The sequence below is a fragment of the Condylostylus longicornis genome, unplaced genomic scaffold, assembly GCF_029603195.1.
Source record: "Condylostylus longicornis isolate FDR11 unplaced genomic scaffold, ASM2960319v2 ptg000009l, whole genome shotgun sequence".
NCBI lineage: Eukaryota > Metazoa > Arthropoda > Insecta > Diptera > Dolichopodidae > Condylostylus > Condylostylus longicornis.
In genome coordinates, this window is record NW_026577978.1 from 428,540 (window position 1) to 456,443 (window position 27,904).

The 27,904-nt window shown below is 23.2% G+C and overlaps 1 protein-coding gene across 5 annotated transcripts in view; it reads left to right on the forward strand.

The window, feature by feature from the left end:
- LOC129618530 (TPR-containing protein DDB_G0280363) overlaps window positions 1-27,904 on the forward strand; it is a 191,915-nt gene that overhangs the window by 156,205 nt on the left and 7,806 nt on the right. The window lies entirely within an intron of this gene.

Below are 27,904 nucleotides of genomic sequence, written 5' to 3' on the forward strand. Positions count from 1 at the left end.
GCCTTGTTTTTCGGCACAGTTTACACATATTCACTTTATAAATTCGACTTGGTGTTGAACAACTGAGCAAATTTTTCAGATATGGTATTTCTTTTCTTGTATTAATTTTTATTAATTGTCTCATTTGTTAAAAGATTTTGTAGTTTTATAATATTTTAATTTAATCATAGGATTTTAAATTGTAATAATAATTTTTTTTAGCTGCAATTGCTTTTCTAATCAGCAGTGGTTTTTTTAAAATCGAGAATAATGTATTTTTCATTCAATTCATTTCATATTGTTTCGAGTTTATATTATGTCTATAGTATGGAATACGTTATTGCAGAGTAATGTAAACCAATTTTTAATTGAAACCTTAGAAATAGCACACGATAACATACTTTTAGCTAACGTTCAAGTTAACCTTTATACATTTCATAACCTTTAATGATTTTAAATTTTATTTAAAATATAAAAAACAAATTCTCATATTTCAAAAATCAATATATTTTTAGTGTGTGCCAAACATTACCCTTTTTTTTGTGTGTGTTTTTTAAATGAAAATGTTAAAATAAAAAAAAAATTTAAAAAATAAAAATTAGTAAAACTCAGTTATGAAGAATTTAATACGCTTGAAATGGCCCCCCACAATTTTTTTCAATGAAAATATTAAAAAAGGATTAAATTTATCCCTTTTGCAAAGACATAAAAGTAGATACGTACATAATATGTGTATATATATGTAAACATATTATATTTAAAAAATAAAAATTTTTTTTTTTTTTGTTCATGTTTTGTGGTTATTCAGTCAATCAAAAAATATATGTACACATCACATTTATTCTATTTCATTTGTTATTTAGCTTGAATACCACAAAAGTGCCATCCTTTGCTAGGATTTAATTTCAAAAAAAAAAAAAAAAAATTTAAAGAATAAAAATTTTTTTTTAAATATTTTTAACGTGTTAGCCTTAATACACAATATTATGGTATTAATTTTTTTTTTGTTACGAATTTGCCAATTGAAATTAATAATGGATTTTTGTTAAATTTCTCATCGACATCATGTGTGATAAGAAAGGCGGCCATTAACTGTATAAAGATTAATTTGCGCTACAATATTATTAAAACTTATTAAATATATTAAAAAGAAATTTAAATTTACATGAGTTTGCACAATTAGAAGAAAGTGTGATATTGAGGTAAACCTCTATTGATCTGAGCTTGTTATTGTAACGTCTACTACTACTACACATGAAAATTCAAGAATATAAAAGAAATGAAACATATTTTTAATAATTTCAATAGCTGCCCACATAATTTAATTCCTACTATTAATACCTTATTAATACCTTACCACGGATCTAAATCTCGAGGGTTAAAAATTGCAAATAAAATTGTCAATTCATAGTAAAAATAGCACTACAGACTTATGATGCATTATATTTCAATTATATTGAATTTTGAAATCTTCAATTTATAATATTTTTTTATTTTCAAATTATTCATTTTATTATTTAGCCTATTAAATATTTTAGCCTAAAATCAAAATGAACTTAAGAAATTTTAAATTGTATTATAATTTTTGTATATTAGCGAGTCATTACTGTTATATATATATAATAACAATATAAATGATAATAATAACAATAATATTTTATTGTCAATTTTTAAAATGAAAATCTTTTCATGCCATAAACATTTATATCGTTTAATGTATTGTAAAGTCATTTAAATGTTAAATTTTTGTTAAATATAAGTACAACAACAGTAAAGTATAACAGTATAACAGGATAAGAGTGGTATAAGTGATATAAGTAAAGAGTATATATATATATATGCATAATGTAATTGTGAATTAAAGTAAATTATATAGACTCACGAATCACGTGTCTAGATCAAAAGGAACAGCAAAAAAAAAATGACAAAAACAAAAAAAAATAAAGGGAAAAGGGGAGAGATACATGTATCACATTGTACATTTTGTATATAATATAATATAATAAATATAATATATAAGTGAAGTATGTATGAACAAAAGTACATTTAGGAAAAAAAAGTACTTATTACACTTCAGTGATTATTCACATTAAATGTAATTTTTTTCACATTCTGTTTTCGTAATATTTTGTCCCTGTTAAGTTAGTTGTGACTTAATGTTGTTACTTGTAAATCTACTCTTTTCTGTTTCATAAGTTTTCACTTATTCTCTCTTTTGTTTTTTTTTTTTAAATAACTCGTTCGATATATTCCGATTTTATTTGATATGTATTGTAGTAACATAGGTATGTATATGAATATATAAAGATTGTTTTAAAATGTATAAGGGGGTGCTTGTACTCTATTACTTTTTAAACTTGATGCTTACATTCTTATTCTTCTTTTTCATACATGTTTCCATGAATGTGTATAACCCTAAAGAATTTTATTATTATATATTATTATTTAAGGATAACTGGAAAAATAAGGAAAGTGAAAATTTTAAATAATTTTTGTATATATGCCTATATATACTTATGTATAACAAAAATTATTTCGAAAATTCATTGACATAACTACTTTTGTTCAACATTATTTTATTATCATCGTAATTATCCTTCATTTTGTTATCATTATTATTGTTATCAATGTTACCGCTATATTAGTGTTCCTGTTCTTCTTCATTGCATTTTAAATGGTATTAGAATATTAAACGGTATATATTTACATGTGCATATTCAGTAATATGATTTTTATGATTTTTTATATAAATTATAATAGAAGTACTTTCTTATATTTAATATTATATAAAATGAAAATAATGGTTACAATGATTACTAATAAAAAAAAATATAATGTTATATAAATTTTATAACACTTATTACTTAAATAATATTTATATTATATACTTGAGTATATATTTTTATATTTTGAAGAAAATAAAAAAAACATTTAAAAAGAAAAAAGAAAATAAAACAAAAATAAAGTGAAAATTGTAAAATTTATTGCCGTTAATTTAATGTCGATTTGTCGAAGTGGTAGAACCGTCTGGGTACTTATATATATTTTATTTAAATTGAGTATATTTAAATATAATAGATTTATGTGTATACATATGTATATACATAAACTTACTTATATTTTATATTGTTAAGGTTCTTGTAACTTAAATCGTTTTTTTATTTTATAACGGAAGTTTATTGAGTTGTAAAATTAATGTCCTGTTTTTTTTTTTATTTACTTCTATTTTTTTTATTCTTTTATATTTTTTTGGTTTATATATTATTATTAAAATTTTGTGTAAAATAAGGAGGCTTTAAAAATTGAAATAGGAAATTGAGTAATTTAAAATAAGGAAAAGAAAAAACTTTTTTTTATAAGCTCTTTATTATTTGAGAAAAGTCTTCAAAACTAATTGGGATTTTTAGAAGTCTTAATCACTTTTTACTTCAATATGAATATATACATAATGTATATTGTATATACATAATATAAATTATGTAAAATTTTAGAAGATGTTAGATTTTAATTAAAATTGTTTCGATTAATTTTAAAATTTGGTCCTATAATAAATATTTATTAAAATAATAAAATATATATATCCCATGTGGCCATACTAGAAACATATAAAATTGATCTTCTTTCTATTCCTTAAATTTTCAAAATAAAATTTCAAAATAATTTTAAGCGATCCACCGTAATTTATTCTCATTAATTTTTCTTAAATTACTTTCAAACTCAATTGTCATAATTTCATGCCGGAGTGGCGTTTATGGAAAAAGAAATCAAATAAAATAAACGTTATTACTTAAGTAATATCGGGTTCAGTCAACTATTTTGCTGTCAATTTACATAATTTTCTAAATTTATGTTAAAATAATTCATTTTACTCCGAGAAAAACTTTTAAACGCCTTACAAAAAATTTCTGATAAACTTTATGAATTGAAATTTAATCAAAAAATTGATGTGATGTGAATGACCTCTGTCGTTTTGTCAATTTTTAACAAAAATTTAACATAAATTGATTTTATGAACTAATTTTTTTTTTTTTTTTGCATTTCTTCCTGAGAAGTTATTTAACCCTTAATTAGACCTATCAATAAAATAACATAATTAGTCGCTTAGGTGCTGTAACGTAGTAACCTCTGTAAAATAGTTTAAAATAAAGTAAAATTCTTATGTATTTGATCTAAAAAATCAGAACATGAGTTTCATTTCAATTTTAAAATAATAATAAGAGTTATAAATTCTTCTCAAAGCTACGTAGCTTTTTATTAGACTTAAGACCAAAAAATATTTTATCAGAATCAGCAGTTGATTTTTATGTTCTGATATAAAATAAAAATTGATTCTGATAAATAAAAATTATCAACAACATTTTCTGAATTTTTTTTTGCATTAGAACTTACTTTTGCAAAAAAAAATTTACCTTAGTAACCGCATGAGACAACATCAAGGGCATAAAAATAAATGTACTCGTTAATATTCTGTTCATGATTAATTCTTATAACTGACAGCAAATTAGAAAAATTAACATAAATGCTTCGTTCAATTTGAAATAGTCTGAACCCCATGCACTTAATTAAGGGTTAAAATTCTTAAATAAATCCAAATTTCTTCTTAATAAATAACATTTCCTATGAAAATTTTTTACAATATAGCAGGGGGCTCTACACACGAAATTTTAAAAGAATACTTATATTTCTACATATACGTATATGCATATATATATACATGTAATGTACATTTATATATTCTATAAATTTTCCCTTTAAATCTTTTATAGTAGTCCTTTTTTCTTATAATACCTTTTTTATATATATATATAAAATTGAATTTAAAAGTTCATTCAAAGAAATTCATTCATCCTTGTAATAAAATCTTTTGTAATAAAATACATGTTTTATATATTAATATAATATTGCGTGCATGTATATGTGGGCATAAGGTATAAAAAAATACACATTTCTTGTGGGTTTAAATTATGTGTATACATTATATATATATAATTGTGAAAAATTTGATAAAGGATTTTATTTACTTAAATAATTTAAAAGATTTCTTTTTTTTTTTTACTTTGTGGGATTTCTAAGGACATTACACACATATTACAATAATTATTATAGAATTGAAAAGGAATGAAAAATTTTCTTAGAGAAAAAAAGAAGGAATCTTTTTTGGGGTTACAAAATAATCTAAAATGAATAGATTGGAACTTTTTCACTTTTTCAATCAATTTATTTTAAGTAGGTATTTATTTTATTTGAAATATATGAGATATAAATTGTGTATATTTATAGGTATGTGTATATACAATTCACATGTTTAATAAGGATTTAAGTATCAAAAAGAAAATATCTAAAACGATTAACATTTTTAATATTATACATTGGTTTATTTGTAATTAACAAAGATTAAGTATTTAATTTTGATTCTTTATAAAATTTAAATTGCATTATTCAATTCAATTTCTTTTGTATTAGTAGTGATGGTGGGGAAAAATGTGTGTATGAGAGTAAATGTTTATATAGAGTTTTGTTTGAGAGCAGTATATCGTATAAGTTGATTAAGAATAATTTAAAATGTATTCAGTAAAATATGCTGCAATTTGTGTTATAGAAAAGGTTTAAAACTGCAATCTTATAATGTTAGGAATTATTTATAAAAAATTAAAAAAATTGGAGGTTACGTACTCATTTTAATTCGCGAATAATGTAAGAAGGTAAACAAGAAAAATGAGTTTTACGAAATTTACGTGAAATGCTTAAAATTATTATATCCTCTTATTTTTTTAATTTCTTGTATTTTTAAATTTTCTACAAGACGAACTTGTTACAAAACAATTTGATTAATCCATTTGAGAACTTATATGTAGCCAAATAAGATTAAATTATAAGCCAGATCATATTTATGACTTTCAATACTTCAAAATCTAGTAAATTCAGAAATGAAATTAAGAATATTTTAAAAACACACAACAAATTCAAACATTAGGATGATTCGAATTGTTATTGTTTTTAAAGCCTTTATTCTAGCAACACTTCTTTTTGCAAAACTTTAGTAAATTACAAATAAATTTTAAGGATTCTTTTTGTTTTAATCGTCCAATTTCTTTTAATAATTAAAATTTTAATAACGTTTAATAAAAACAAGATAAAATGGTTTTTTTTGTTTTTTTTTTTGTTATTATGGTGTACATTTAATTTAAAAAGTTAAAATAAAAAATAAATATAAAATTGCATTTAAAATGTGAAAAGTAATAACAATTACGGAATTCCTTTGCCTTTTTCCTATCACATTCTTGTTGAGTTTATGCATACACCCGTTCAAATACATGCAAACGCAAGTTTTTACGTTAAAAAAATAAACAAGTATTTTAATAAAGAAATTTAAACATTTTTATACTCTACACCTTCGCGGAGTTATACTAACTTTGGTATGGAGTTTTTTAACCACTTGAAGCAGTATATTCTTGCTCTTGCTTCTTGCTATTCGGTTCTCCGTTCGATTACACGAACAAAACGAATACTACTCAATTCGATTACTCAAAAACGAATACTACAATGGATACCAAATTTTCACATATTGTTCATTTTTCTGCCAAGGATGTCTGCTATTGTAATTGAACAAATTCGCACATATGGTTCGGTTTTGTGGTAGCTACGAATTCATTTTAAATTAAATATGCGGAAGAATAATAAAGTCAGGTTTATAAAACTTGACAATCGTATTTCCAATTATAGATCAAATGTATCCATGAAGTTCCTATAGAATGGTTTCACAGATTCGGGTAATTGTTATACTACAATGAAAGCTAATTCTAAATATTTCAAACACAAATTTTTGAACTCAGATTGTTAATGTGCTATAGCGTATAGCTCAGTTGGTTTATACCGAATGAAACATTTTTTACTTGTTTTATTTTTTCGTTTCACATATTTGGGTACAATTTTAGCAAGGAAATTATTATTGAAATGAACAATAATTGGGGAGTACAAAACCAAATAGGCAAACAACACTTTTAGCTATTTGTTTTAGATTAACTTTATAACAGATTTTACTTGAAGAGTATACTAAAAATTACTTAACTGAGTATACCGGTTTATGTTATAAAAACTTAACTGAGTCCAATAGAATTTTTGGGTTAAATCGACTTAATAAATTGTGTTTGAAGATTGAATGTAAAATCGGCTGCCATTATACAAATTACAACAAAATTATCTCGAGCTTGAGAGGATTCGCATTATTGAGAGTACCAATAAGGAAACAGTTTGTGTTAAGGAGAATGTTGTATTACAGGAGTTCATCTTACAGAAATTCTACTATATATGCAAGTTTTTAAAAATAGGTTATTAGGGAATGCCTCGAACAATAAAGAAATAAAATTTGTGATAAAATTATGAGCTAAAAAATACGAATTCTAATTCCAATCGAGTCTCTAAAACAATCTCAAATTTCACTTAGATTATTGTGTAAAAATTCAATTTTAATACAAAATTTAAAAAAAATAACAAAAATTTTTAAATCTTTCTTTAAAAAATCTGAAAAACATTTTCTTACAAATTTTCTCTCTTTTCATTCTTTTGCATTCACTGTGTACCTTATGGTTTTTCTACACAAACAAATATGCACAAAAAATATTATTTCTACTGTAATAAAATATATATATATATATATTTTAATTTAACGTTTTTAAATTTAACCACAATAAAAATGATAACAAATAAAAGAGAAAAATCCGGAAAGGAAATAATTTGTAAAGTTATTATTATTTTCTTTCGGAAGGAGCAGCACACACAAACAAAACAAAACAAGAGAAATAAATATGAGAAAAGAAAAAATAAAGAAATAACCATAAAAATTAAAAAACGAAGAATGAAAAATTTGCAAAGAAAAAAAAAAACAAAAATATTTTCTGTTGGTCTCTCTCTTAATTTTATTGTTGTTGTTGTTGTTGCTATTATTGTTTTTCAGTTTTTATTGATGATAATAAAAATGAAAATTTTATGATTATTCTGCTTCTGTTATTGTCGTTGTTTGTTGTTGTTGTTGTGGTTCTTGTAATTTTCATTTTTGCTTCTTCAATTTTCATATTATTACAACATATAATATTTAAAATATTGCAAAAATATATAAATATGTAAAAGAACATGGTTGTTAAATGGGGTAATTGCAAAAAAAAAACATAAGATTACTTTTAAAAATTTGGAGAATTTTTTTTTTTGAAAGTTTTTTATTCTTTTGTTTCTGGAAAATAAGTTGATATCTGTTGAAGAGTTGAAAATCTTACTTATATTTATATTTTACGAGTATTTGTTTGCGACCAAATATTTGAGTAGTTCAAAAAGCTGAAAGTTTTCTGACTCTACAGTTATTTTGTTGTAATTTATTATGCTTATAAACAGACAGTTTACTTAATATTTTATTTTACATAACTGTTACAGGTAATTTTATCATCTTTTTACGTTTCTCACACCTTCCATTTTAAGTGAAAAATTCGTGATTTTCGAAAATTGAATGTTTAAAATTAGAACTGCTGCATTTACAATATTAACACTTAAAAGTTTTTAAATTTTTGCATTATATGTTTCGTATTTATAATTTTAAAATTTGGCGTCATTACAATTATTATAGCATTTAAGAAATCATAGTACTGTAGGTATATGTAAAAGAAGTGAGATGAATAAAAATTAACGAAGTTTTCCGAAAAATGGGAGAAAATTAAGTCTACTAAAGAAATGTTTTTAGAAAAGTAAAAAGTTAGTATGAGCGATAACGAAATTTTTCTTTTAAGTGGTTTTTAAAAATAAAATTAAGTCAAGTTTACAGATATACTTATAGCTTGCTCTTGTAGCCTGATTTTGTTATTTTATTCGACATCTGAGAAGAGATCTACAATTTATTTGTATAATGTAATTTTTTGAGTGAGAGAAATTATTCTCGTATCTGTAATATGTGTATCTCGTTTCTTTTTTCTAAATTGTATACAAAATTTTTTTTTCATTTTGTTTTTGAAGCTGAGACATTCACTTCATAATTTGGAAAAAAATGCAAAACCCCATTTGAAAAAATGAATTTATTGAAAAAATGAAATATCCATTAAGAAAACGGAAAATTCTGATTAGAAAGATTATAGATTAGTCAGTTAATCTTCAAATACAATTTTCGAATTTCGAATTATTTTTTAATAAAATTTCTGAACAAAAAACTTGTTTCAATTCGAACTGAATTGAATTTATATTTGCCCAATTTTGTTGTAATAAAAAGCGTAAACAAAAGTTTTTTTAAATTAACTAAAATATTTACATATAAAAAACAATAATAAAAAACAGCAGGAAAAAAAATAAAAAATTTAAAAATTTTCTGAATTTTTCATGCATAAATGAACGAGAAAAATTTTCAACATTAAATTAAAAATAATTTTTTACTTTTAAACATGCAAAATTTTTTCGTGGTTGCAGTCGTCAATTTGGTTTTTCGTTTTTATTTTTTTACTTTGTTTTTGGAGAGAGGGTTCCTTTGTTTTTTTTTTTACTCCAAGTGAAGTTGTACGTAGATACCATTTAGTTTTTCATTTCAATATTTTTTTTTTTTGTAAAAGCTTGCCCTTTTTTTGTGTTTTTGTAAAATTTTGTTAGCAAAAATATGTTAAGGAATTATTAAGCAATTTTTATTATATTTTTAGTTTTTCTTTTTCTTTATTAAAAAAATGTTATTTGTATTGGAATGAAAAAAATAATTTTTTTATTCGGAGAATTTGATGTAATTTGAATTCATAATTTAATTTATAGTATTTTATTATAAGAAAGGTGTTATAAAAAATTGAAGGTATCAAACCTCGATTTATTTTAAATGTTTTGAATATGGGCAACAAGATTGTTGCAATAAAGAGTACATAAATTTAAGGAAATGATACGACAATTAAGATTCTACGGCTTTTATATATTAATTAAATTATTAATTATAATATTAAAACTAAAGACCTAGGGATTGTCGAACTTTGAATATTATGCATTTAATTGGTATATTAGAAAGATTTCAAACCTTTAGCAGTTTTAACAGTGACAAATAAAATTTCAAAATGTAAATCTCTTTCTATTTTCGTCAAAATAAAATATTTAATGAAAATCACCCAGAATTTTTTTTTAATTTAATAAAATTTTGAGTTCCAAATAATGCAATCAAAATAGTTTTCATATCAAATGCAGTAGTATTTGACTAAATCATCTCAAATTTAATTTACAAATGGTTTTACTGGAATCTAGAACACAAATTCGTGTTTACCGCCATTATATTTATTCCAAATACTTAAATAAAAATATTTTTTTTTTTCACGTCACATAATTTTTAATTCATCGGCTGTTAAATCTCTTACATTCTTAAAGTTAATTAAAATTAATTAACCTATAAATAATTAATTATTTTACTGATTAAATGGCAATCAAAAATATAAGAAATTATAATTCAATTTTTCTTTTATTACATCATGTAAGAGAATTACTTTAATATACTTAATTTTATTATCCTGTATGTATAAAACTTTTTATAAAGTATAAGAAAAGAAAAAAAAAAAAGAAACAACAACAACAGGAAAATTAAATTGTGCGCTCAGGAAATATCTAAAATCATTTTATCTCTAATATTTTCTTCTTTTAAATTGTTATAGGATTTTGTTTTTGTTAAAGTATAGCAAAAAAAAAATATTCAATAATTTTTTTGTATCCTTAAAATTTTCGGATATAATAAACAGTTTTTATTTCTTCTCTTTTGGTCTCTATTAATTTTTTAGAGAATTTTTAACCGCAATAAAAACAATAAACAAAAACAAAATCGTAACAATAAAAAAAAAAACATTAAAAAAGAAAATAAAATAATAACATAATTGACAAAACCCTGATACAAATCCTGAGACAACTTTTTACTCCTTGGAAATTTTTTTTTATTCTTTTAATTTTTTTTTATATATATATAGCATTATACGAAAAAATTTATATATATTGTGTAGATATGTAAAATAATTCATGAAAACACAAGGATAAAAATATCCTTGAACAAAATAAAAAAAAAATTAAGTATTAAAATAAAAATTAAAGAAAAAATGAAAAAAAAAAAAAATTAAAAAGGAATATAAAAATAAAAAGACATTTAATTATCCAATAAAAACAAAATGGGGGAAAATATTTTTTTTCTTGTTCTTTCACCCACCGTCATATGGAGTTCTTGTTTTGTTAATTATGGGCGGCTACATGAAATTTTATCGATTATAAAAATTTCGAAATTTCATTAAAAAATTTTTTTATAATTTTTTTTTCCCACCCCCTAGCTACCACTCACTAGAAAGAGTCTATTTTATATTATAAATTTCTGTTAATTGAAAACAATTAAAATTTTATATAACTTTTAAATTTTTTTTGCATTTTAAATGCAAGTCATAATTTGAAGAAAATAAAAATAGAAACAGAATAAGTGGAATGAAAAAGGATGAAGTTTATTGCCTTTAGCTCTAATAATTGAATTTTAATTACAAAAATTTTAAATTGAGAATTGTATCGTCATTATCACGTCAGTAAATTATTAAACTGCGTTATACCATTAAATTTCAAATCGTAATATCCCATTCCTAGTACATGAGAGTCTTAATTTGTGAGTATTTTTGCTCAGAAATTGTGCCGTATGTGATATTTTATTTTTTATTACATTCAATTACAAAATTAGGAACAACATTTTTTTGCTACTGTAGGAATGAAAATTTTGCTGTAATAGAATGAAGTAAATAATTATATTAATTATATAACAAACGAATATGACTAGAATTTGATTGTTCTCTACTACTTGCATAAAAGCGGAAGCAATTTAATAAATGTTCAGCCGTACTGTAGTTCAGTAAAAAATCAATAAAGAATAAGAAAAAATTAAAATTTTTGCATAATAAAAACTTTCGAAAATTTTAATTGTGCTTATTAAATATTACAGAAAAATCTGGTCTCTTAAAAGTACTTCATTAAAATAAAGACAGCCAAAGAATAACAAAACACAGAAGAAGAAAACAAAATCAAAATTAAAATGTCAAAAAAAAAAAAAAAATCAGTAAAAAAACTTTTTAAAATTTAAACAAAAATAAAATAAAAATCTAGAAATTGTAAGGTGGTGTAGAAATTATTTGAAGGATCCTTAAATTAAAAAAAAAGAGTGGACTTGATATAAAAAATTATAACTTACAAAACTATCAGTGAACTTAAGAACTCACTCAAAATTAAGAAAATAATATAAAAAAACGAAAAGAGTAAAAAAGAACAACAAAATAAAAATGAAGAGATGATGATAAAAACTGTAAAATTACCGACCGTCTCTATTTTTTTTCTGTAATAAATAGGATAGTAAAAAGAATAAAAAAAAATTGAAAATTAAATAAACAAGTAGAAAGTAATAAACAAAACGGAAGATGAAAAAATCTTGGTAGTTGAGCGAAAATTGTGGCTCTTTATTTGTGGAGGGAGTCACCTAAATTGCTACAAAAATAATGATACGACAAAAAAAGAGAAACACAAGAAATTCGAGTAAAAACATTCAAAAAGAGAGAGAGAGAGAAGTATGGTAATGGGCTTCCGGTTTAGCGACTGCTTAACGTTTACCTGAATGAAAATAAACGGAACAGTATCGCATATGAGAGAGAATAAAATAGCAATAGAAAATTAATACTGGCTGTATTCCTAATTATACTAAAAAAGAGTATGTACGTATCTACCTAAGATTATTTGCAATGGGTGACTTCTTCACTTTGTCGCTTTTTCGATTTTTGTCCCTTTATTTGTGACATTATACCCGCGCGAGTCGTTACAGTTGTCAATGTGAAATTATATAATTTAATTTGATTTGCCTGTAAAGAGACTGGAAGTAGAAAGCAATGTTTGCATTTTATTCGTTCACCGGGAAATTAATTTCAAGTTTTGGGCCTCAAAATTTGCGTCAATATTAGGCCATATTTGATTTCTTTGGGTATCATATTATCTTTCAAATTTTTCTGCTTGAAAATTCAGTTAGATGGTAAAATTGGACTTTTAGTTTTGCTAGGATAGTTGTAGTCCGTAACATTGCGCTTATAGTTATGGTAGTGTAGTTAAGAGCCTTTAATAGAAATGAAATTGAATACGATTATAATCGAAAATTAAGAAATGCATAATTGTGCACGGGTTATATTTGTAACTAGTAATTGAAGACAATTTTTATTATTTTCATTTTCCGCATTTTTGCCATTTCCATTGTCTCAATAACATAGCATATTTCAATTTTTGAAAATGAGCTTTACGAGTATAAACATATCTTTCATAATTTTTCACAAAAAACATATTTTATTTTCAAAAATTAATATATACATACTCATAGAAAAGTATTCACATGCACATTTAGATGAACACATAAACATAATATTGAAAACTACAACAGTCCACTAATACATACAAACATTTTAAAAATAATTATAAACACATGAACAGCCTAACATTATAGCTTATGTTTTCATATATTTGGCTCAGTTGAATACCATAAAAGAGAATAGAAAAAAAATCAACAGAAAAAGAAAGTATACAGAAACAAGAAAATTCGAATAAACGGGAAAAGGAAAAAAAAGAGTAAAGGAAAATAAGAGGAAAAACACATAACAAAACAAAACAACGTTAAGGAGGAAATAATATTCTTGTTTTATGTTTATGGCTTTAATTTTAGTGCGTGTGTTTGTGTGTTACACTACATTTAAATTTTTTTTCCCTCATTTTATAGCCAACTCCGTTAAAAAAATGTTAAATACAAAAAAAAAAAAACAATAAGAAAAAGATATTTAGGAAAAACAAATTGCCACTTAAACTTACCCCGACAACCTTTTAACCCCGATTTTAGGAATTTTTATTTTTGTTTTTCTTTTTCTCTTATTTTCTTCGTCCTTTTTATTATTTTCTCTCTTATTCTGTTTTTTTATTCATAATACATATATTTGTTTTCTCTTGTTACTTCTCTGATGTAGCAGATAACGAAGCATTAATTTTTTTGCTTCTTTTCGGTATGTGTGAAGAAAATAATAAGAAAACAGTACAACAACAATAATGAGAAAAAAAAGGATAGGAATACAAAAAAAAAAGAGGGGATGATAACATTCCAAAAACAAAAAAAAAAAAAAAAAAAAAAACTGTTGAAGAATAAATTTTTAGCGGTCACCAGAGGAATAATTTAATGATGTTTGGGTTTTATATTTTAGTGGTTTGAATTCATGATGAATGTGTGGTTTGAATATTTGATAAATAAAATATATCCATCCAAACATAAAGACCTAATTATGTCATGTGGTAGTTAGGTAATAACGAAGAACTAACTAAGTCAAAAATAGCTGTCATGAGTTAAATAAAGTTTAAAGGTCTAAAATGATTTTTGAGAAAAGGAAAAATTTGATGAAGTCAAATTGGGGCCGAGTTATAGGATAATTTTGTTTAATGACCAATATTATTTTTTTTTGCTTGGTTTTGAGAGTATGCCATCAGAATTTTACTGTAACCAATCTTCTCCAGACATCTCGAAATTATCGAAATTGAAACTGTTGAAGCGTTTTTCGCACTTTAATTTAAAGGTTCTTAAAATTTTCCGAATTGCATTGAATTCATATGATTTATGAAAATTTTAAATATTATTACATCTTTATTTTATGGTTAAGTCGATTTGGTTAATTATGGCGTATTGCCCCGGGATATTTAGTACAAACATATATTAAGGAAATTATGTAGAGAAAAATATTTTGATACTCGTATAATAAGAATTTTTTTAATTTTTGTGGGTTTATGTAAAGGGCTTGGATTAATTATAATGTAATAAATTTTATATATGTAAAAGGATATTTCTACTTCTAAATAATGTAAAGAGTTATGGTTTTTAGATGATTTTCCTCGTTTAATTTGGTTTTTAATTTTATTTTTATATAATTAGGATGGTTTTAATTTTATTTTATTTTTTTGTGGTAGGAGGTTTTCGTTTTTATTTTATTTTTCATGTATATATGCACATATACTTATTTATATTTGTGTTATTTAATTGAGTTTATTAATACAATTTAAATTGTTATTAAATTGTTGTTTTTATATAAAATGAATGAAGATATACTTAAATATGTGATGAAATTTGGGGGTTTCAAATAAAATTTTGATTGTTTTTAATAAAATTTTATAAGAAATTAAATGAATTAAGATTTAATATAGTTTTAAATTTGCAATGAAAAGGAAATGATTAAGACACTGTAATAAATAAATAAATATTTTTTGAGTTTATTAAGGTTAAGGAATAAAGTTTTTAATAATATAAATGAAAATCATATAAATTTGCAAAAGAGTTTAAGAATTTTAAAAATTTTCAATATTAATTTCACCAAATCCAATATCATTATTATTTTTCGGTTTGGTTTTTAATTTGAAAGCAATTTGTCTTGTAATTAAGTTTTTGTTTCAACTTATCTTGAAATTTGGTATAACATTTCAAATTAACTAGATTAAACCACATAACATTTTCTAAGCGATGACTGGAGGCTATGTACATTAACAACTGAACATGAAAATTAATTTAGAGCTTTAGAATGAAAAGATTTACAGTATGTAGTCGAATAAAAATGAGATAAAAAATTTCTTTTCTAATATCTTGATGATGAGAAATATGCAAAATGTCGAATAAACATTCTATGTTAAAGATTTTCAAATTACATTCAATTTTAGTCGAATTTCTTAATTAAAAGTTACGAATTTTTTCTACAAACACCACTGTGTAAACATTTAAAGGAAAGAGTATATTAAATACCGTAGCAGAAATAAAAAAAGAAATAATTTTTACATCAACACATGTACAAATACAAACATATAAGTAATATCATTTCTACCTTACGGTATTTCTACTCTATTTTGACAGATCACTTAAACTTTAACTAACACCAAAAATGACATAAAATACACGAACATTAAGACAAAACAGAAAATCACATAAAAAAGAATAACAAAAAAAAAATTATGGGGTTTTAAAAAGAAAATCTCCTTATGGGATCCGTTATTTTATTTATTTTACTTTTTTCTCTTTCTGTTTTGTTGTTATTATTGTTATTGTTATTTTTGCTCTATATCCTGGTCGGATTTAAGACTAACGACTACAAAACTGCTAGTGCTACTCTTATATTATTGCTATCGTCCTTTTCGTTCCATTTCGTTTAATTTTTATTTATTTATTTTTTTGCTTTTGTTTTACTTATTTTGTCGTTATCCTTAAAATATTCTTAAATGATATCCTCATTCTTTATTTAACAGCTTTTTTTATGCTTTTATTTTATTATAGTTGCATTATAAATCTATATAATATTTTAATGTTTGTGTGTTTATTTATTTGTGTCTGTGTATATTTGTACATAAATAATATGTAAATGTATATAATATATGTAATTATGAATCGTACGTGTGTGTGTGTGTGTATTAAATATATTATGTATACTTAATACATTGGTTTATCTTAATGTGAATTTTCATACTTATTTTCTTTTTAACAGATTCTATAGAAAAATTTTTATATTATTTTGATGCCTGCCATATAAACAAAGTGTATAATTATAATATATTATATATTATGTGTGTATATACAAATTGTTGTTTGTAACTTTACTCGTATTGAAAAGTAAAAAAAAAGTCCTCAGTTTTTATAGTAAAAGTTTTTTTGTTTTGTTTAAATTTTTGTCCATCCTCTCCTATTATTGTGAGATGAAATTCAGAAGAGAGGAAATAGAAAATAAAGGGTGAGGGAGAGAGAGAGAGAGAGAGAGAGAGAGAGAAAAAGAGACAGAGTATAGTGGTGGAGAGAGGTGAAAAAATAAAGTTTATTTTTCTTCTGTCAAGATTTTTTTCAGTCATTTTTTTTTGGTTGTTTTTTTTTTTTGTTTCTCTTCTTATCTATATGATTTGGTTAAATTTTCCGAGTTTTCACGAAACAAATATGGATAATGCTCATTTTTTTTTTACATTTTTCTCTTATTTTTTAATCTTCTTGTTTAATATTTTTTTTTTTTTTAATTTTTCCGAATTTGGAACAGGTCAGGATTTAGGTTGGTAAGAACTTATGTCAGGTTAATAAGAACTTATATAAATATCATATTCATTTAAGATTTAAAATAAAATTTTTCGGAATTCAATTTGATTTATTTTGAGTTTTGAGTAACTTCGATGTACCCGTAAGGTGTGACAAAGATAAAATTGTATTAAAATTATTTTTAGAATTTTTATTCCAAAAAATTTTCCTATAAGAATAAAAAGAATTCTGCATTACAATTTAATTAAGATTTTGAATTTCCTGCAGAAAAAAATGTTTTTCCTTAATATTAACCAATCCCTTCCTTCCGTTTACTGTTATTTACATAGACTTTTGTGTTGAATCAAATAATTGCATCTGGAATCGTTTCTTGCAGCAATTTCTTTGATGTAACCTCAAAATTTCTCCTATAGTTTTAGTATACTGCGAGAAAAATCTATTTTTTATAGTTTTAAATATTAAACGAATTTTGAAGACATTTGAAATCATGGGTCAGCTTCAAGTTTATCGGCATCTGTCATTTTATTTACTAATTTTTTTTTTGTTTAAAATCCTCTATTTATATTTAAGTATTTTGTTCTATTAAACTGGTATTATTTTGTGTACATAATGTAAAAATTCTCAATGTGATTTTCAATAGTGCTAAACTTTTTTATACTAAAAAAAATTAAAAAAAAAAAAAAGTATAAAAAAGGTACAAAACTATATACAGGATATTTTCATAATAGACAAAAAAAAATTGCAGACAATACAAAAAAAAAATAAAAATAAAGAAACAAGAAGATTTAAATGTGTCAATGTATTGGAATTATGGCGGATTCTTTTCCTTTTTATTTTATTAAATTCATGTAGATTCTTAATTCCCCCACTGCCTCTCATATCATCTTTGCCCATACAATACATTATATATTTTTTGTATAATCAAATACTTTAATCCGTTTTTGACAGTGCCAAGAGGGACGACAAAATTAAAAAGTAGAACATAATAAAAAAAAAAAAAGAAGCAGAATAGAAAAATAAAAGAACGAAAAAAAAACAACAAAAATAAAAATCGAGAATAAAATATTGGACAATATTTTGATTGAAGTTTTCGCTTTTGTTTTTGCTCTTAAGAAATATATATATATATATACATTTATACATATACATATTAGCAATATTGCCATTTTTTTATGTTGTTTTTGTTATTCTTAAACAAGGATAATAATAAAAAAGACTCAAAGTTGTTTCTCCTTGTTTATTAAAATGCAAAACGATATTATTTTTTGTTGACTCAACATTTTATGTGAATTTGGAAGAAATAAAAAATATAAAGGGGACTGAGTATACATTAAGTATACAGAAGTTTGCCACATGCTTAAAATAACAATCAACTTTCAAATGTAAATACAATGTTTAAGGAAGGGTTTTTTTTTAATATTTCCAACTGGGCTTTGGCTCAAATTATACTGCAATCTTTTATATCATTTATAAGAACTACAAAGGATGCTGTTTTTCTCAGCTCGCATTTTTCTGTAAAAGAAGGTTAAAGACATGCAAGAAGTAAATTTTTTATAAGCTCTCCATTTTTGGGTTGAAAAATATTCATAACTGGTCTTAAGTTACTTAACATAAATTGGCCATCAAGATACTTGAATTTATCAAGTTTAAGATAAGATCCACATGCACTTTCGTTTCTCATTTATTTAATTTAAAACTACAATTTCCATATTCTATAATTTTAGTTTCAAAATTCACTTTGTCATATTAATTTTGAAAAATCTTTATAATATCTTAAGAAATTTCAATATGTGGCATCTATAGTGAAAAGATAAACGAAGAGCATAATAAAAGACATAAAGTGAAAGAGATAATGTAGGATATTAAGTAAAGCTAATATTTTAAAGGATTATAAACTGGTATTAAATTGCCAAAATCAGTTTTTTTCCGCTCTTTTCTCACTCTCTATTTTTTTTCTCTTTTTTTTATCATTTTTATTTCTTATTATAATTTAATATTAATTTTGATAAATTTGAATAATTTTATAAAAAAAAAAACCAAAATAAACAACGAAAATACAAGAGAAAAAATATAAAAAGAGTGGGAAAATTTGTAGAAAAAGGAAGAAGAGAAGGAAAATTAAAAAGAATATTAAAAATTAGTGAAATTATTATTATTATGGGCGCCCATTTAATAATATAATTTATGAATATTTTTCTAATTGTGTGTGTGTGTATGTTTTATATTCGACAATAATTATAGAACGAAAATGTTGAAAATGAGAAATGAGAAAAAAAGAGAAAATAAGTTTTATTTATTTTTTAAGTAATTAATTTGAAATCGTTTGTTTTTTAATTGTAAGATCGTAAATATTGTTAACAATTAAATATGTTTATATGTTTGTATATACATTCTCCTTCTTAATGAAATTCAAGCTGGCCAAAGAGGTGGGGAGTTTATGGCAGAAATAAAAATAATTGTTTAATAATAATTATTATAAAATTAAATTTGAATTTTAATATTTATTTTTTTTTAATGTCCTACAATAATAATATACTTGAACTTATTCTGAAATTTATTGATGGTATAATTATGGGTGCTGAAAAAATCAGAAAATATGAAGTGAAAAAATTGGTAGAAATAGGGAACGAGAAATACAATAGTCCATAATTCATAACTATACATAGATAGCTGCTACGACTATGTTGTATTATAATACGGTTCTGGAATTTTCTAATAACTTGTAATAATTTAACAATTTATACATTATGTTTTGTATACAAGGGGTTTGAAGGAAAAATTTACTATAAAAAACGAAAAATTGTATTTCGAGTTATTCAAACATTTTCAGAACTGATTACGATGTTTTCATTATAATAAATTTGATAGAATATCGAAAAAAATACAGAAAATTCAAATTGTAAAATATTTTTTATAATTTTTGAGGATCGCCCTAGGGTAACAAAAGCTGATAGTCTCAATAATACTAGTTATGAGCCGTACTATAGACAAAATGAATAAATATCGTTCTAGAAGTAGAGAGAAGTTCTAGAATCTAATATTAAAATGGGCTAGTTTTTAAAGGTGCATAATGCATTTAAGTTTTAATTATTACCGTTGTTTAAAAAAAATTTAGAATTTTCCTAATAATTTCAATTTAATTCATGGTTTTCAATTAGATTATTATATTAAATGAATTTAATATATTCAGTTTGGAGGTGAGTTTTTGAAACAACCAAAATAAAATTATTAAATTTTCAATCGTGTCTTCTTTTTACTGAGCGCATTGTATACAATAAGGGATGTTATGTGACTGTGCAAAGTCTGTTACCAAACTGAAATTTTATGTACCAAGTTCATGCTACGGAAGCGTAATTATACGTTTTTTAGACAAATTTCTATTGGTTTGTTTGTCTGTCTGTTAGTCAGTCTGAATTAGATAATACACATTGCGGTCGGTTATGTGTTGACCACATCAGATTTTTTTTTTATTGTTATTAAAATGAAATTTGCATTTATTGTTTAATAATTATAAATATTAAAAAAATTTTGTATTTATACAAGTATTTACAAGTATTCCATATTATTGGTATGAATTTTATAAAATAATTAAAATAATCTATTATTTTGTTGTTTTGTTTTTAAAAATAAAAACAATTATCAAAATATTCAATTAAAATAAAATGTAATTTTTTATTCCATATTATTGGTATGAATTTTATAAAATAATTAAAATAATCTATTATTTTGTTGTTTTGTTTTTAAAAATAAAAACAATTATCAAAATATTCAATTAAAATAAAATGTAATTTTTGTAATTATCACTTGCATTTTGAATCAATTAACACTTTACCATATTTTCAAATCCATTAAATTCTTAATTGACTTGTTAATGGTTAATGATTGCATTTTCTATTCATTCACATTTTTCTTTTTATATTTAATATTTTCTTGCACATTAAATAATAATACTCTCTCGTTACTCACACCACCACCATTTAATTCATTTTCTTTTGAATCCTTTTGAATGCCTTTTACATTAAAAAAAATTTTTTTCTACTTTTATGTCGTAATTTTCTTTAACAATAATTTCATAAATCGATTTATAAGAAACACCAACTAGCTATACATGAAGTATGGAAGTGAGAAGAAAAAAAAAATAAAAGTTTTTTTTTTGTGTTTTTAAAATAATTATTTAACCTTTTCAAAATGAAAATCAAAAAAGAAAAATAAAGGAGGTTTAATAGGTAACAAAGTGCAGTAGCGTTAAATGAATAAGAATAAAAAATCACAATGAAAGCACAAGCCAAAAGAAAAATCGCCTTAAAGAGGTCCTTTTGAGGTTTTCTTTTCATTGTTTTTTAGTTTTGTTTTTTTTTTTCTGTTCTTTTCTTTTAGAAAATTAAGCTTTTAAAACAATTCAGAAAAATTGTTTCAGTTTCTATTTTTGTTTATTTTTTTTCTATATACATACAATTTTTGTGTTTTATTTTTAATCCTTTTGAAATTTCCTATTGTTTATTGAAGAAAAGGAAAAAAAAATATTTTTTTTTCTTTTGTTATTTGAAAAGGATTAAAAATATAGTAAAAAAAAGGTGATTTTCTTTGCTTTCACTTGTGTGAAATTTTTTAATATGAATTAGTTGTAACTAACTAACTAACACTTTTACAAAATTATAAAACGTTGATGCATGGCGCATTCGTCTCCTTTAAGAGTAGTATTTATATTTATTTATTTTTGTAGACTGGATTAGAATTCATCATTTGGCTGTTCATTTTACAAAATCCAACTTAAGCATTGCTCCATTTTACTTTGAAAAAATTTGATTTACACTCTCTCTTCAAAAATGTGTGCAAGAGACCGAAAATTTATTTGAAATAAAATTGATTGATTTTAAATTTTCCAATTTCCAAATTATTAATGTGCTATGTTGCAACAAAATGATATGTTTATGTTTCTCGTAAATGCAAAGATATCGAGTCGCCAAGACTTTAGTGAATTTCATATGAAAGTCTCATAATTTTTTGTCTTATTGTACCAAGACAAATGTGAAATTTTTAAGGAATAATCTCTAAAATTTTCAGGAAAGATTAAAACTTCCAAGAAATTAGTAATGAATTTGTAAAAAGACTGCTTTTACAGAAAATTTTTGGTTTAGAATAAAATCCAAATGTAGTTAGAGTAAATTCTAAATGTGTAATTAAAAATCTGTTTTTCATTTCCGATTTATTATGATTTTCTAAAAATTAAATAAGATTTTTAATTAAACCGCAATTGAAATTATAGTCAATAAAAATATTTTCTTTCAACAAAAATTTTGCATATAATTAGGGGCAAAATTGCTAATTTGATAATAACTTAGCAAATTTGTGAACAAAACTTAAAATTTCGCTTAGTAAGTCTAATATTTTAACAATATTTTAGTTTTAGAATTGATTGAAGAAGTGCTATTTAGGTTTCTTAATTAGCTTATAGCCCAAATTTAAATTTAAATTTTGGCGTCAAATGGAGCAGAAATCGTTATTGAAATAATATTTTTGCAGTTCATGTTTCTTTTGATGGAAGAATGTGAATAAAATAAAGTAAATTAAAAAAATATTAAGCATCTCTCCGTTTTTTGTAGGGAGAAGGAAAAATAATACGAAAGAAAATTTTATGTGTAAGAAAGAATTGCGACAAGAATAAGTAATGAGGAGAGTATTACAAATCAAAGAGAGAGCGAGAGAGAGAACGAAATTTACATAAAATGAAATAGTTAAAAATTGGGAAAATTTTTTGTTTTCTTCTTTTTTCTTCTTTTCCGCTTTTCTTCAATTTTCTTCTTCCTTCTCTAAATAATTTCAACGACACGAGAGAGTTTTATTTACTCTCAATTTGTTTTTTTAAATTTTCTTCTCAGCAAAAAAATTTTTTCATATTTTTTTTTTTTATGTACTTTTTCACTACGAAAAATTCAACTCGTGTTTTGTTTTTATTTCCACCTTGTTTTTCTCTTATTCTCGTTTTTCTTTTTCCGTTTTCTTTTTTTGTTAAGATTTTTTTTTTCTTTTACTTTTATTTATTCTTATTACCCTCATATACAATTTTTTTTATTTTTCTGGGTACCTACTTAATTTTTTCTGTATACTAGTTTGCATTTGTATGGATACTAGAGAGTGTATTTGAGGAAAACAAAATGGAAAATTTTTATGTTTTTCTTTGAAGAGCACATTCGCAATCCTATACTTTTTTTTGTCAGCTTTTCTCTATATTCGTGCTAACCATTTGTGTATGCATTAAGTTTTATGGATTCAATAAATGTATGTTTGTGTGCGGATATGCAGTTTATTGAGAATGGTACTGAAAATATTGCAATTTTATTTTTAAAGAAGCTTTTTTTACTTTTTTTTTTTCAAAACTATTGAAAAAAGTTTTTGTATGCGCTATTCAACATTTAATGTAGAATAAAGGTTTTGATGGTATTAGTAATGCTTTTCTGTGTTTTAATTTTTATGTATTTTTTTGCTTGTAATATAAAATTTTTGTTTTCTATTAATACTGTCAATATTTACATTGCATTTAAAATTAGGAACAAGAATAAAAATAAAATAAAATCAAATGTCCTTTCTGACATATTTTTCTTTTTTTCTCTGCTTTTAGAATAAAGTTTTTTTTTTATTTTATTTTTCACACTTACACTATCAAAACTAATAATAAAACAATAACAAAAAAAAAACAGAGAAAAAGAAAAGTTGAAAAATGAAAATTTAAATATTTTCCACATATTTTACTTCTACTTAAAAGTTAAATCTATGAGATGAAAACAAAATTTATAAGAGAAAATTGAGTTAAAAAATAAGTATGTAATATGGGATTTATAAGTTTTCTTTAAAAATTTATTTGATGAGACCAGCTTAGTAATATTATGAACGTATGTTTTGGCTCATGTAATTTGGTATTTAAATAAATTAAAAAATAATTTTATTTATTAATCATAAAAATTCAATATTGGTGTGATTACAAAATTATGGTATCCTAATCAAGACAAATTTTATTTATTAATAATAACAGTTGAATATTCGTATGATTACAAAATCACTTCATTTTGACTTTAATTTAGATTGTTGAGATTTTATATGATAATTGGACAAAATTATTGCACAAGGCTTAGACAATTTCTCCTGAAATTCATTCAAGAATTGAAATTCTTCAAAAAAAAATTATTAAAATTTCTTTGTTATTAGCATAGAACCCATGCGCACTCTGACTCCTTTAATAGCCTCAGATATGACACTAAAAGTCTTAAAAATTGTGGAATTAATAAAAACTATTTTTGCTGATATATTTTAAAAGTTGATAAAGCGATTGATAGGTAATTTTCATCATTTTCACCAATAGCTCAACCAAACCTTATTAATATGGTCTTTTTTTGATAATATTCTTTTAAAACAATTTTTATGTTCACATGTACCTAAATTTGAACTACTAGTCACGGAGTGTTACTAATCTGTAGCTCGGACCATTCCAAACAACAATATATTATAATATGGCTTTAATATTTCCTTTTTTTCAATACTTTAATATTTTCTCATTTTATTTTGATATGATGGCAATCTTTAAATGAATTTATATACAGAGAAAAAATACCGTAAAGGAACATGAAAGTAGAACAAAATGATTTGAATTGGGACGTTGAATGAGAAGAGAAAGAGACTCTCGGTACAATAAGCAGTAAAAAAGAAAAAAAACAAAAATTCGTGTTGAATTCGTTGTTGCTCCTATAATGTTCTTTTATACTGAAATTATTTTTTCTGTTTATTTATATGTAGTTGTGCATTAAGTGCATTTCACTTATATATAACTGGGTATGTAAATTTTTAAAATGTAAAGAAAAATACATAAATGTATCTACCTAGATATTAATATGTATGTGGTACCTATAAAATGTCGCGAAGAAAATAAGTTCCGGTGATGTTGTTGGTTTTATTTTTCCTCTTTTAATTTTTCGTTTTAACAAAAAAAAAAATTCTGTATATGCATCTGTCGTATTTACAGTCATGTTAATTTACAATATATAATATACAGATACATAATTTAATATATGTAGGTATGTATGTGTACACAAAGTTTTTATAAAATAAAAATGAATAGTTTATGTGTCTCAATATTATTATATAGAAAATTTTCTCGCTTGTCATCGATGATTGCACATAAGAATAAAGAAAAATACAGAAAAAATAAAACAAACATGACTATTGTAAATTCAATATATATATATACATATACATAATGTAATATAGAATATTTACAAAAATTTTAAGGAAATGTTATGGGTATATTTTTTATAATTGAAAGAATGAATACAAAATTACATTTAAAATATCACAGGTGGTTAGAGAATGGTTGACTATGGCTGACTATGATTGCCACTTTAACTTTAATGTTAAAATTTCAATCCACAACAAATTTTATACATGTATATATAACATGTACGTGTATTGAATCTGTAGTTAAATTAATGGTGCATCACTTAGAATTCAGGGTGTCTATACTAATTTTATACATAACTTGACATATAAGTACATACTTATACACATACATCCATTTTTAACTTATAGAATTTAGTTTGTATGCTTACACTATTATATGTAAAAAAAAAATAAATGAAAAAGAAAAACAAAACAAAAATAATATGAAAATTTAAATATCAAGGATATGCGATGATGGGTTAAAAATTGAAGATTCTTTTGGAAGCATTACGTGTTCTATAGCGATTTTAATACAAAATTGTTTTTTTGTCTTTTTACTTTTTATAGTTTTTATTTTGCGATTGTTATTATTATTTTATTGTTGTTGAATTTCATTTGACAGAAAATATTATTTTATTGTACGTGACAATATTTGCAGAGCAGAAAGTATAAAAAAACAACAACAACAAGAAAATGATAAAAAATAAAATAATGTGGAGGAAATGTAAAGGAAAAAAAAAATATTTTTTTCTTCGTTTTTGTTGATGGTGTGTATTTAAATCGAAACTGCAGATAGTCAAAAAATAATAAAAAAAAAAACAAAAACCATAAACGAAATTATTACGCTTGAATAATATTGGGTAAAGTCACTTTTTTTTTGCTACCTTTATTATTATAAAGAAAAAAACAATAAGGATACGTTTATAAAGTTCCCTGTGGTGGCAAATTATTGAATTTATAAAATTTATTAAATTAGGAGTGCATTTACATTATTATTTTTTTTTTTATCAATTATTTGAGTATTTGTAATCGATAGTGAGTTTAATTTTATTACAAATTCAATTTTATACTCAATTTTATATTCTTGGGCTTCTTTTGATCTAGTATCTAAGGTTTTGATAAATTTAATAGACTTTTTTTTCACAGGAATTAGAAAACCAAAGTTTCTTTGAATGAAAACCGGGTAAAATGGGAAAAGGATCGTGTCACCTATCTGAGGATTCACCTCGATAAAAAATTACTTTCTAAGTCACATATCGCTAGGAATGTCAACAAATTAGATCTTTTTACAAAAGTACTATACACAGTTATTAATAGAAAATCTCTGTTGAATAAAGAAAATAAAATTTTAATATTTAAAGGAGTTTTTCAGGCCACTCTTATGTATGATCATCTAGTATGGAGTACAGTTGCAAAATCCAAATTTAATGTTGCTTCAAAGAAAGCAGAAATTAAATTAAATTAACATTTACATTTGTTTTCTAGCAGATTGATAGAATATTGCATATCTCCCAGGAGTCGTACAATAATTCTATAAATCCAGCAATAAGAGAGAGGAATAAAAAATAGGCTTTAATTAATAAGTTTAAGTTTTTTAGAAATGTAATATAAGAATTTTGATAATTGAGAATCAAGGCAGTTTAATTCTCGAATTTCGAAAAAGTTCCATTTTCCAATTTCGAATAAATTCCATTTTCTGAATTTATGTTCAAAAAGCTTTTCAGTTTCATTTCAAAATTGTTGTTCTTAAAATTAAGATATTCCTTGCATCTTTCAGAAAACCCTTAAATATTGGTTATTTTTTGTTTCCATTTCAATTATGCATATTTGTGGAATAATTTAAAAAAAAAGAAATGGAAAAATAAGAAAAATTAAGTTAAAAAATTTTATAATGTTAAATTTTTTTTTTACCTTTAGGTTTTTGATATGATGATGGTTTTTGTATTTTATTTCCTGCTATTGTTTCTGATTTAATTTATTTAAATTTTTGTTTCTTACAATTTTTATGTTAAAATTTTATTTTAATATTCAGAAAAGGTTTTTCTCATCTGTTCTATGGCAAATATTGAACACACCGTTTGGAATCTTGGAATTTTGCTACATGAAGATTTTTTATAAAAGATATTTAAGAATTTCAATTTTAATTCTTAATAATTGAAAAATCTACGGGAAAAAGTAAAACTTGAAGTCTAATACTTGTTAACTTGTTTAATAATCACCACTCTTTAATCAGGTTCATATTAAGCAGTATACGAAAGATATTAAATTTTACTTTTAATATTTAAAAATTTTATAAATTCGTAAACCATTATTGCATTTTTCTAATATTGACGATATTTTCTTTTTAACTCTGTTAAAAAGAAAGTCAAAATAACTTGCACACAACACAAAAAATGTTGTAGTAAAATAGCATACTTTTAGGGGTACAAATATTAAAATGAAAGTTACACAAAATGTTTAAATAATTTTCCATATCTATGAAGTCAATTCAACAATTCTATATTTCTATTAATGGGGTATACCGTTTATGAACTATGGTACGTAGATTTTTAGTGATAAAAGTCATAAAAAATAGGAGAAGAGTAAAAACTTAATCAAAATGAAATGAAATTGCAAATTTGTTTTTTTTTTTTTAATTTCATTCAC